We start from the raw sequence: 10,214 nt of genomic DNA on the forward strand, positions 1-10,214 counted from the left end.
TGGGGGGGGCAACCCTAGCTTGAGGACAGGTTGGGGGGGCAACCCTAGCTTGAGGTCAGGTTGAGGGGGGGGGCAACCCTAGCTTGAGGACAGGCTCGGGGGTGGGCAACCCTAGCTTGAGGACAGGTTGGGGGGGGGCAACCCTAGCTTAAGGACAGGTTGGGGGCAACCCTAGCTTGAGGACAGGTTGGGGGGGGGCAACCCTAGCTTGAGGACAAGTTGGGGGGGGGCAACCTTAGCTTGAGGACAGGTTTGGGGGGGGCAACCTTAGCTTGAGGACTGGTTGGGGGGGGGGCAACCCTAGCTTGAGGACAGGTTCGGGGGGGGGGGGCAACCCTAGCTTGAGGACAGGTTCGGGGGGGGGGCAACCTTAGCTTGAGGACAGGTTGAAGGGGGCAACCCTAGCTTGAGGACAGGTTGGGGGGGGGCAACCCTAGCTTGAGGACAGGTTGGGGGGGGCAACCCTAGCTTGAGGACAGGTTCGGGGGGGGGCAACCCTAGCTTGAGGACAGGTTCAGGGGGGGGGGCAACCCTAGCTTGAGGACAGGTTGGGAGGAGCAACCCTAGCTTGAGGACAGGTTGGGGGGGCAACCCTAGCTTGAGGACAGGTTCGGGGGGGGGCAACCCTAGCTTGAGGACAGGTTCGGGGGGGACAACCCTAGCATGAGGACAGGTTCGGGGGCGGGGGCATCCCTAGCTTGAGGACAAGTCCGGGGGGGCAACTCTAGCTTAAGGACAAGTTCGGGGGGGGCCACCCTAGCTTGAGGACAGGTTGGGGGGGGACAACCCTAGCTTGAGGACAGGTTGGGGGGGGGTAACCCTAGCTTGAGGACAAGTTCAGGGGGGGCAATCCTAGCTTGAGGACAGGTTGGGGGGGCAACCCTAGCTTGAGGACAGGTTGGGGGGGGCAACCCTAGCTTGAGGACAGGTTGGGGGGGCAACCCTAGCTTGAGGTCAGGTTGAGGGGGGGGCAACCCTAGCTTGAGGACAGGCTCGGGGGTGGGCAACCCTAGCTTGAGGACAGGTTGGGGGGGGGGCAACCCTAGCTTAAGGACAGGTTGGGGGCAACCCTAGCTTGAGGACAGGTTGGGGGGGGGCAACCCTAGCTTGAGGACAAGTTGGGGGGGGGCAACCTTAGCTTGAGGACAGGTTTGGGGGGGGCAACCTTAGCTTGAGGACTGGTTGGGGGGGGGGGCAACCCTAGCTTGAGGACAGGTTCGGGGGGGGGGGCAACCCTAGCTTGAGGACAGGTTCGGGGGGGGGGCAACCTTAGCTTGAGGACAGGTTGAAGGGGGCAACCCTAGCTTGAGGACAGGTTGGGGGGGGCAACCCTAGCTTGAGGACAGGTTGGGGGGGGCAACCCTAGCTTGAGGACAGGTTCGGGGGGGGGCAACCCTAGCTTGAGGACAGGTTCAGGGGGGGGGGCAACCCTAGCTTGAGGACAGGTTGGGAGGAGCAACCCTAGCTTGAGGACAGGTTGGGGGGGCAACCCTAGCTTGAGGACAGGTTCGGGGGGGGGCAACCCTAGCTTGAGGACAGGTTCGGGGGGGACAACCCTAGCATGAGGACAGGTTCGGGGGCGGGGGCATCCCTAGCTTGAGGACAAGTCCGGGGGGGCAACTCTAGCTTAAGGACAAGTTCGGGGGGGGCCACCCTAGCTTGAGGACAGGTTGGGGGGGGACAACCCTAGCTTGAGGACAGGTTGGGGGGGGTAACCCTAGCTTGAGGACAAGTTCAGGGGGGGCAACCCTAGCTTGAGGACAGGTTGGAGGGGGGGCAACCCTAGCTTGAGGACAGGTTGGGGGGGGCAACCCTAGCTTGAGGACAAGTTCGGGGGGGGCAACCCTAGCTTGAGGACAGGTTGGGGGGGCAACCCTAGCTTGAGGACAGGTTGGGGGGGGGCAACCCTAGCTTGAGGACAGGTTGGGGGGGGGCAACCTTAGCTTTAGGACAGGTTGGGGGGGGCAACCCTAGCTTGAGGACAGGTTGGGGGGGGGGCAACCCTAGCCTGAGGACAGGTTGCGGGGGGCAACCCTAGCTTGAGGACAGGTTGGGGGGGGGGCAACCCTAGCTTGAGGACAGGTTGGGGGGGGGAGGCAACCCTAGCTTGAGGACAGGTTGGGTGGGGGGCAACCTTAGCTTGAGGACAGGTTGAGGGGGGCAACCCTAGCTTGAGGACAGGTTGGGGGGGCAACCCTAGCTTGAGGCCAGGTTGGGGGGGCAACCCTAGCATGAGGACAGGTTGGGGGGGGCAATCCTAGCTTGAGGACAGGTTGGGGGGGGGCAACCCTAGCTTGTGGACAGGTTGGGGGGGGCAACCCTAGCTTGAGGACAGGTTGGGGGGGGGCAACCCTTGCTTGAGGACAGGTTGAGAGGGGGCAACCCTAGCTTGAGGACAGATTGGGCGGGGGCAACCCTAGCTTGAGGACAGGTTGGGGGGGCAACCCTAGCTTGTGGACAGGTTGGGGGGGGCAACCCTAGCTTGAGGACAGGTTGGGAGGGGGCAACCCTAGCTTGAGGACAGGTTCGGGGGGGGGCAACCCTAGCTTGAAGACAGGTTAGGGGGGGGCAACCCTAGCTTGAGGACAGGTTGGAGGGGGGCAACCCTAGCTTGAGGACAGGTTCGGGGGGGGGGCAACCCTAGCTTGAGGACAGGTTGGGGGGCAACCCTAGCTTGAGGACAGGTTCGGGGGGGGGGCAACCCTAGCTTGAGAACAGGTTCGGGGGGGGCAACCCTAGCTTGAGGACAGGTTGGGAGGGGCAACCCTAGCTTGAGGACAGGTTGGGGGGGGCAACCCTAGCTTGAGGACAGGTTGGGGGGGGCAACCCTAGCGTGAGGACAGGTTGGGGGTCAACCCTAGCTTGAGGACAAGTTCGGGGGGGGGGCAACCCTAGCTTGAGGACAGGTTGGGGGGGGCAACCCTAGCTTGAGGACAGGTTGGGGGGGCAACCCTAGCTTGAGGTCAGGTTGAGGGGGGGGCAACCCTAGCTTGAGGACAGGCTCGGGGGTGGGCAACCCTAGCTTGAGGACAGGTTGGGGGGGGGGCAACCCTAGCTTAAGGACAGGTTGGGGGCAACCCTAGCTTGAGGACAGGTTGGGGGGGGGCAACCCTAGCTTGAGGACAAGTTGGGGGGGGGCAACCTTAGCTTGAGGACAGGTTTGGGGGGGGCAACCTTAGCTTGAGGACTGGTTGGGGGGGGGGGGCAACCCTAGCTTGAGGACAGGTTCGGGGGGGGGGGCAACCCTAGCTTGAGGACAGGTTCGGGGGGGGGGGCAACCTTAGCTTGAGGACAGGTTGAAGGGGGCAACCCTAGCTTGAGGACAGGTTGGGGGGGGCAACCCTAGCTTGAGGACAGGTTGGGGGGGGCAACCCTAGCTTGAGGACAGGTTCGGGGGGGGGCAACCCTAGCTTGAGGACAGGTTCAGGGGGGGGGGCAACCCTAGCTTGAGGACAGGTTGGGAGGAGCAACCCTAGCTTGAGGACAGGTTGGGGGGGCAACCCTAGCTTGAGGACAGGTTCGGGGGGGGGCAACCCTAGCTTGAGGACAGGTTCGGGGGGGACAACCCTAGCATGAGGACAGGTTCGGGGGCGGGGGCATCCCTAGCTTGAGGACAAGTCCGGGGGGGCAACTCTAGCTTAAGGACAAGTTCGGGGGGGGCCACCCTAGCTTGAGGACAGGTTGGGGGGGGACAACCCTAGCTTGAGGACAGGTTGGGGGGGGTAACCCTAGCTTGAGGACAAGTTCAGGGGGGGCAACCCTAGCTTGAGGACAGGTTGGAGGGGGGGCAACCCTAGCTTGAGGACAGGTTGGGGGGGGCAACCCTAGCTTGAGGACAAGTTCGGGGGGGGCAACCCTAGCTTGAGGACAGGTTGGGGGGGCAACCCTAGCTTGAGGACAGGTTGGGGGGGGGCAACCCTAGCTTGAGGACAGGTTGGGGGGGGGCAACCTTAGCTTTAGGACAGGTTGGGGGGGGCAACCCTAGCTTGAGGACAGGTTGGGGGGGGGCAACCCTAGCCTGAGGACAGGTTGCGGGGGGCAACCCTAGCTTGAGGACAGGTTGGGGGGGGGCAACCCTAGCTTGAGGACAGGTTGGGGGGGGGAGGCAACCCTAGCTTGAGGACAGGTTGGGTGGGGGGCAACCTTAGCTTGAGGACAGGTTGAGGGGGGCAACCCTAGCTTGAGGACAGGTTGGGGGGGCAACCCTAGCTTGAGGCCAGGTTGGGGGGGCAACCCTAGCATGAGGACAGGTTGGGGGGGGCAATCCTAGCTTGAGGACAGGTTGGGGGGGGGCAACCCTAGCTTGTGGACAGGTTGGGGGGGGCAACCCTAGCTTGAGGACAGGTTGGGGGGGGGCAACCCTTGCTTGAGGACAGGTTGAGAGGGGGCAACCCTAGCTTGAGGACAGATTGGGCGGGGGCAACCCTAGCTTGAGGACAGGTTGGGGGGGCAACCCTAGCTTGTGGACAGGTTGGGGGGGGCAACCCTAGCTTGAGGACAGGTTGGGAGGGGGCAACCCTAGCTTGAGGACAGGTTCGGGGGGGGGCAACCCTAGCTTGAAGACAGGTTAGGGGGGGGCAACCCTAGCTTGAGGACAGGTTGGAGGGGGGCAACCCTAGCTTGAGGACAGGTTCGGGGGGGGGGGCAACCCTAGCTTGAGGACAGGTTGGGGGGCAACCCTAGCTTGAGGACAGGTTCGGGGGGGGGGCAACCCTAGCTTGAGAACAGGTTCGGGGGGGGCAACCCTAGCTTGAGGACAGGTTGGGAGGGGCAACCCTAGCTTGAGGACAGGTTGGGGGGGGCAACCCTAGCTTGAGGACAGGTTGGGGGGGGGCAACCCTAGCGTGAGGACAGGTTGGGGGTCAACCCTAGCTTGAGGACAAGTTCGGGGGGGGGGCAACCCTAGCTTGAGGAGAGGTTGGAGGGGGGCAACCCTAGCTTGAGCACAGGTTGTGGGGGGGCAACCCTAGCTTGAGGACAAGTTCAGGGGGGGCAACCCTAGCTTGAGGACAGGTTGGGGGGGGGCAACCCTAGCTTGAGGACAGGTTGGGGGGGGGGCAACCCTAGCTTGAGGACAGGTTGGGGGGGGGAAACCCTTGCTTTAGGACAGGTTGGGGGGGCAATCCTAGCTTGAGGACAGGTTAGGGGGGGGGCAACCCTAGCTTGAGGACAGGTTGGGGGGGCAACCCTAGCTTGAGGACAGGTTGGGGGGGGAACCCTAGCTTGAGGACAGGTTGGGGGGGAGGCAACATTAGCTTGAGGACAGGTTGGGTGGGGGGCAACCTTAGCTTGAGGACAGGTTGGGGGGGGCAACCCTAGCTTGAGGACAGGTTGGGGGGGGCAACCCTAGCTTGAGGACAGGTTGAGGGGGGGGGGCAACCCTAGCTTGAGGACAGGTTCGGGGGTGGGCAACCCTAGCTTGAGGACAGGTTGGGGGGGGGGCAACCCTAGCTTAAGGTCAGGTTGGGGGGCAACCCTAGCTTGAGGACAGGTTGGGGGGGGCAACCCTAGCTTGAGGACAGGTTGGGGGGGGCAACCTTAGCTTGAGGACAGGTTTGGGGGGGGGCAACCTTAGCTTGAGGACTGGTTGGGGGGGGGCAACCCTTGCTTGAGGACAGGTTCGGGGGGGGGCAACCCTAGCTTGAGGACAGGTTCGGGGGCGGGGCAACCCTAGCTTGAGGACAGGTTGAAGGGGGCAACCCTAGCTTGAGGACAGGTTGGGGGGGCAACCCTAGCTTGAGGACAGGTTGGGGGGGGGCAACCCTAGCTTGAGGACAGGTTGGGAGGAGCAACCCTAGCTTGAGGACAGGTTGGGGGGGCAACCCTAGCTTGAGGACAGGTTGGGGGGGGCAACCCTAGCTTGAGGACAGGTTGGGGGGGGGGGCAACCCTAGCTTGAGGACAGGTTCGGGGGGGGGGCAACCCTAGCCTGAGGACAGGTTGCGGGGGGGCAACGCAAGCTTGAGGACAGGTTGGGGGGGGGGAGGCAACCCTAGCTTGAGGACAGATTGGGGGGGGGGAGGCAACCCTAGCTTGAGGACAGGTTGGGTGGGGGGCAACCTTAGCTTGAGGACAGGTTGGGGGGGCAACCCTAGCTTGAGGACAGGTTGGGGGGGCAACCCTAGCTTGAGGACAGGTTGGGGGGGCAACCCTAGCTTGAGGACAGGTTGGGGGGGCAACCCTAGCTTGAGGACAGGTTGGGGGGGCAACCCTAGCTTGAGGACAGGTTGGGGGGGCAACCCTAGCTTGAGGACAGGTTGGGGGGGCAACCCTAGCTTGAGGACAGGTTGGGGGGGGGGGCAACCCTAGCTTGAGGACAGGTTCGGGGGGGGGGGCAACCCTAGCCTGAGGACAGGTTGCGGGGGCGCAACCCTAGCTTGAGGACAGGTTGGGGGGGGGGGAGGCAACCCTAGCTTGAGGACAGGTTGGGTGGGGGGCAACCTTAGCTTGAGGACAGGTTGGGGGGGCAACCCTAGCTTGAGGACAGGTTGGGGGGGCAACCCTAGCTTGAGGACAGGTTGGGGGGGGCAACCCTAGCTTGAGGACAGGTTGGGGGGGCAATCCTAGCTTGAGGACAGGTTGGGGGGGGCAACCCTAGCTTGAGGACAGGTTGGGGGGGGCAACCCTAGCTTGAGGACAGGTTGGGCGGGGGCAACATTAGCTTGAGGACAGGTTGGGGCGGGCAACCCTAGCTTGTGGACAGGTTGGGGGGGCAACCCTAGCTTGAGGACAGGTTGGGAGGGGGCAACCCTAGCTTGAGGACAGGTTCGGGGGGGGGGGCAACCCTAGCTTGAAGACAGGTTCGGGGGGGGGCAACCCTAGCTTGAGGACAGGTTGGAGGGGGGCAACCCTAGCTTGAGGACAGGTTCGGGGGGGGGCAACCCTAGCTTGAGGACAGGTTGGGGGGGCAACCCAAGCTTGAGGACAGGTTCGGGGGGGGGGGCAACCCTAGCTTGAGAACAGGTTCGGGGGGGGGGGCAACCCTAACTTGAGGACAGGTTGGGAGGGGCAACCCTAGCTTGAGGACAGGTTGGGGGGGGCAACCCTAGCTTGAGGACAGGTTGGGGGGGGGGCAACCCTAGCTTGAGGACAGGTTGGGGGTCAACCCTAGCTTGAGGACAAGTTCGGGGGGGGGGCAACCCTAGCTTGAGGAGAGGTTGGAGGGGGGGCAACCCTAGCTTGAGCACAGTTTGTGGGGGGGCAACCCTAGCTTGAGGACAAGTTCAGGGGGGCAACCCTAGCTTGAGGACAGGTTGGGGGGGCAACCCTAGCTTGAGGACAGGTTGGGGGGGGGGCAACCCTAGCTTGAGGACAGGTTGGGGGGGGAAACCCTTGCTTTAGGACAGGTTATGGGGGCAATCCTAGCTTGAGGACAGGTTGGGGGGGGGCAACCCTAGCTTGAGGACAGGTTGGGGGGGCAACCCTAGCTTGAGGACAGGTTGGGGAGGGGGGAACCCTAGCTTGAGGACAGGTTGGGGGGGGGGAGGCAACATTAGCTTGAGGAAAGGTTGGGTGGGGGGCAACCTTAGCTTGAGGACAGGTTGGGGGGGGGGGGCAACCCTAGCTTGAGGACAGGTTGGGGGGGCAACCCTAGCTTGAGGACAGGTTGAGGGGGGGGCAACCCTAGCTTGAGGACAGGTTCGGGGGTGGGCAACCCTAGCTTGAGGACAGGGTGGGGGGGGCAACCCTAGCTTATGGACAGGTTGGGGGCAAACCTAGCTTGAGGACAGGTTGGGGGGGGCAACCCTAGCTTGAGGACAAGTTGGGGGGGGCAACCTTAGCTTGAGGACAGGTTTGGGGGGGGCAACCTTAGCTTGAGGATTGGTTGGGGGGGGGCAACCCTATCTTGAGGACAGGTTCGGGGGGGGGGCAACCCTAGCTTGAGGACAGGTTCGGGGGGGGGGCAACCCTAGCTTGAGGACAGGTTCAGGGGGGGCAACCCTAGCTTGAGGACAGGTTGGGAGGAGCAACCCCAGCTTGAGGACAGGTTGGGGGGGCAACCCTAGCTTGAGGACAGGTTGGGGGGGGCAACCCTAGCTTGAGGACAGGTTGGGGGGGGGCAACCCTAGCTTGAGGACAGGTTCGGGGGGGGGCAACCCTAGCCTGAGGACAGGTTGCGGGGGGCAACCCTAGCTTGAGGACAGGTTGGGGGGGGGCAACCCTAGCTTGAGGACAGGTTGGGGGGGGGGAGGCAACCCTAGCTTGAGGACAGGTTGGGTAGGGGGCAACCTTAGCTTGAGGACAGGTTGGGGGGGCAACCCTAGCTTGATCACAGGTTGGGGGGCAACCCTAGCTTGAGGACAGGTTGGGGGGGGGGCAACCCTAGCTTGAGGACAGGTTGGGGGGGCAATCCTAGCTTGAGGACAGGTTGGGGGGGGCAACCCTAGCTTGAGGACAGGTTGGGGGGGGCAACCCTAGCTTGAGGACAGGTTGGGGGGGGGGCAACCCTTGCCTGAGGACAGGTTGAGAGGGGGCAACCCTAGCTTGAGGACAGGTTGGGCGGGGGCAACATTAGCTTGAGGACAGGTTGGGTGGGGCAACCCTAGCTTGTGGACAGGTTGGGGGGGGCAACCCTAGCTTGAGGACAGGTTGGGAGGGGGCAACCCTAGCTTGAGGACAGGTTCGGGGGGGGGGGGCAACCCTAGCTTGAAGACAGGTTCGGGGGGGGCAACCCTTGCTAGAGGACAGGTTGGAGGGGGGCAACCCTAGCTTGAGGACAGGTTCGGGGGGGGCAACCCTAGCTTGAGGACAGGTTGGGGGGGCAACCCTAGCTTGAGGACAGGTTAGGGGGGGGGAACCCTAGCTTGAGAACAGGTTCGGGGGGGGGGGGCAACCCTAGCTTGAGGACAGGTTGGGAGGGGCAACCCTAGCTTGAGGACAGGTTGGGGGGGGCAACCCTAGCTTGAGGACAGGTTGGGGGGGGCAACCCTAGCTTGAGGACAGGTTGGGGGTCAACCCTAGCTTGAGGACAAGTTCGGGGGGGGGTCAACCCGAGCTTGAGCACAGGTTGTGGGGGGGCAACCCTAGCTTGAGGACAAGTTCAGGGGGGGCAACCGTAGCTTGAGGACAGGTTGGGGGGGGGGCAACCCTAGCTTCAGGACAGGTTGGGGGGGGGCAACCCAAGCTTGAGGACAGGTTGGGGGGGAAACCCTTGCTTTAGGACAGGTTGGGGGGGCAATCCTAGCTTGAGGACAGGTTGGGGGGGGCAACCCTAGCTTGAGGACAGGTTGGGGGGGCAACCCTAGCTTGAGGACAGGTTGGGGGGGGGAAACCCTAGCTTGAGGACAGGTTGGGGTGGGGAGGCAACATTAGCTTGAGGACAGGTTGGGTGGGGGGCAACCTTAGCTTGAGGACAGGTTGGGGGGGGGGCAACCCTAGCTTGAGGACAGGTTGGGGGGGGCAACCTTAGCTTGAGGACAGGTTGGGGGGGGCAACCCTAGCTTGATCACAGGTTGGGGGGGCAACCCTAGCTTGAGGACAGGTTGGGGGGGGGGGCAACCCTAGCTTGAGGACAGGTTGGGGGGGCAATCCTAGCTTGAGGACAGGTTGGGGGGGGCAACCCTAGCTTGAGGACAGGTTGGGGGGGGCAACCCTTGCTTGAGGACAGGTTGAGAGGGGGCAACCCTAGCTTGAGGACAGGTTGGGCGGGGGCAACATTAGCTTGAGGACAGGTTGGGGGGGGCAACCCTAGCTTGTGGACAGGTTGGGGGGGGGCAACCCTAGCTTGAGGACAGGTTGGGAGGGGGCAACCCTAGCTTGAGGACAGGTTCGGGGGGGGGGCAACCCTAGCTTGAAGACAGGTTCGGGGGGGGGGCAACCCTAGCTAGAGGACAGGTTGGAGGGGGGCAACCCTAGCTTGAGGACAGGTTCGGGGGGGGGGGCAACCCTAGCTTGAGGACAGGTTGGGGGGGCAACCCTAGCTTGAGGACAGGTTAGGGGGGGGGAACCCTAGCTTGAGAACAGGTTCGGGGGGGGGGCAACCCTAGCTTGAGGACAGGTTGGGAGGGGCAACCCTAGCTTGAGGACAGGTTGGGGGGGGGCAACCCTAGCTTGAGGACAGGTTGGGGGGGGGCAACCCTAGCTTGAGGACAGGTTGGGGGTCAACCCTAGCTTGAGGACAAGTTCGGGGGGGGGGTCAACCCGAGCTTGAGCACAGGTTGTGGGGGGGCAACCCTAGCTTGAGGACAAGTTCAGGGGGGGAAACCGTAGCTTGAG

Source organism: Procambarus clarkii, chromosome 42 (genome assembly GCF_040958095.1).
Source record: "Procambarus clarkii isolate CNS0578487 chromosome 42, FALCON_Pclarkii_2.0, whole genome shotgun sequence".
NCBI classification, from domain to species: Eukaryota; Metazoa; Arthropoda; class Malacostraca; order Decapoda; family Cambaridae; genus Procambarus; species Procambarus clarkii.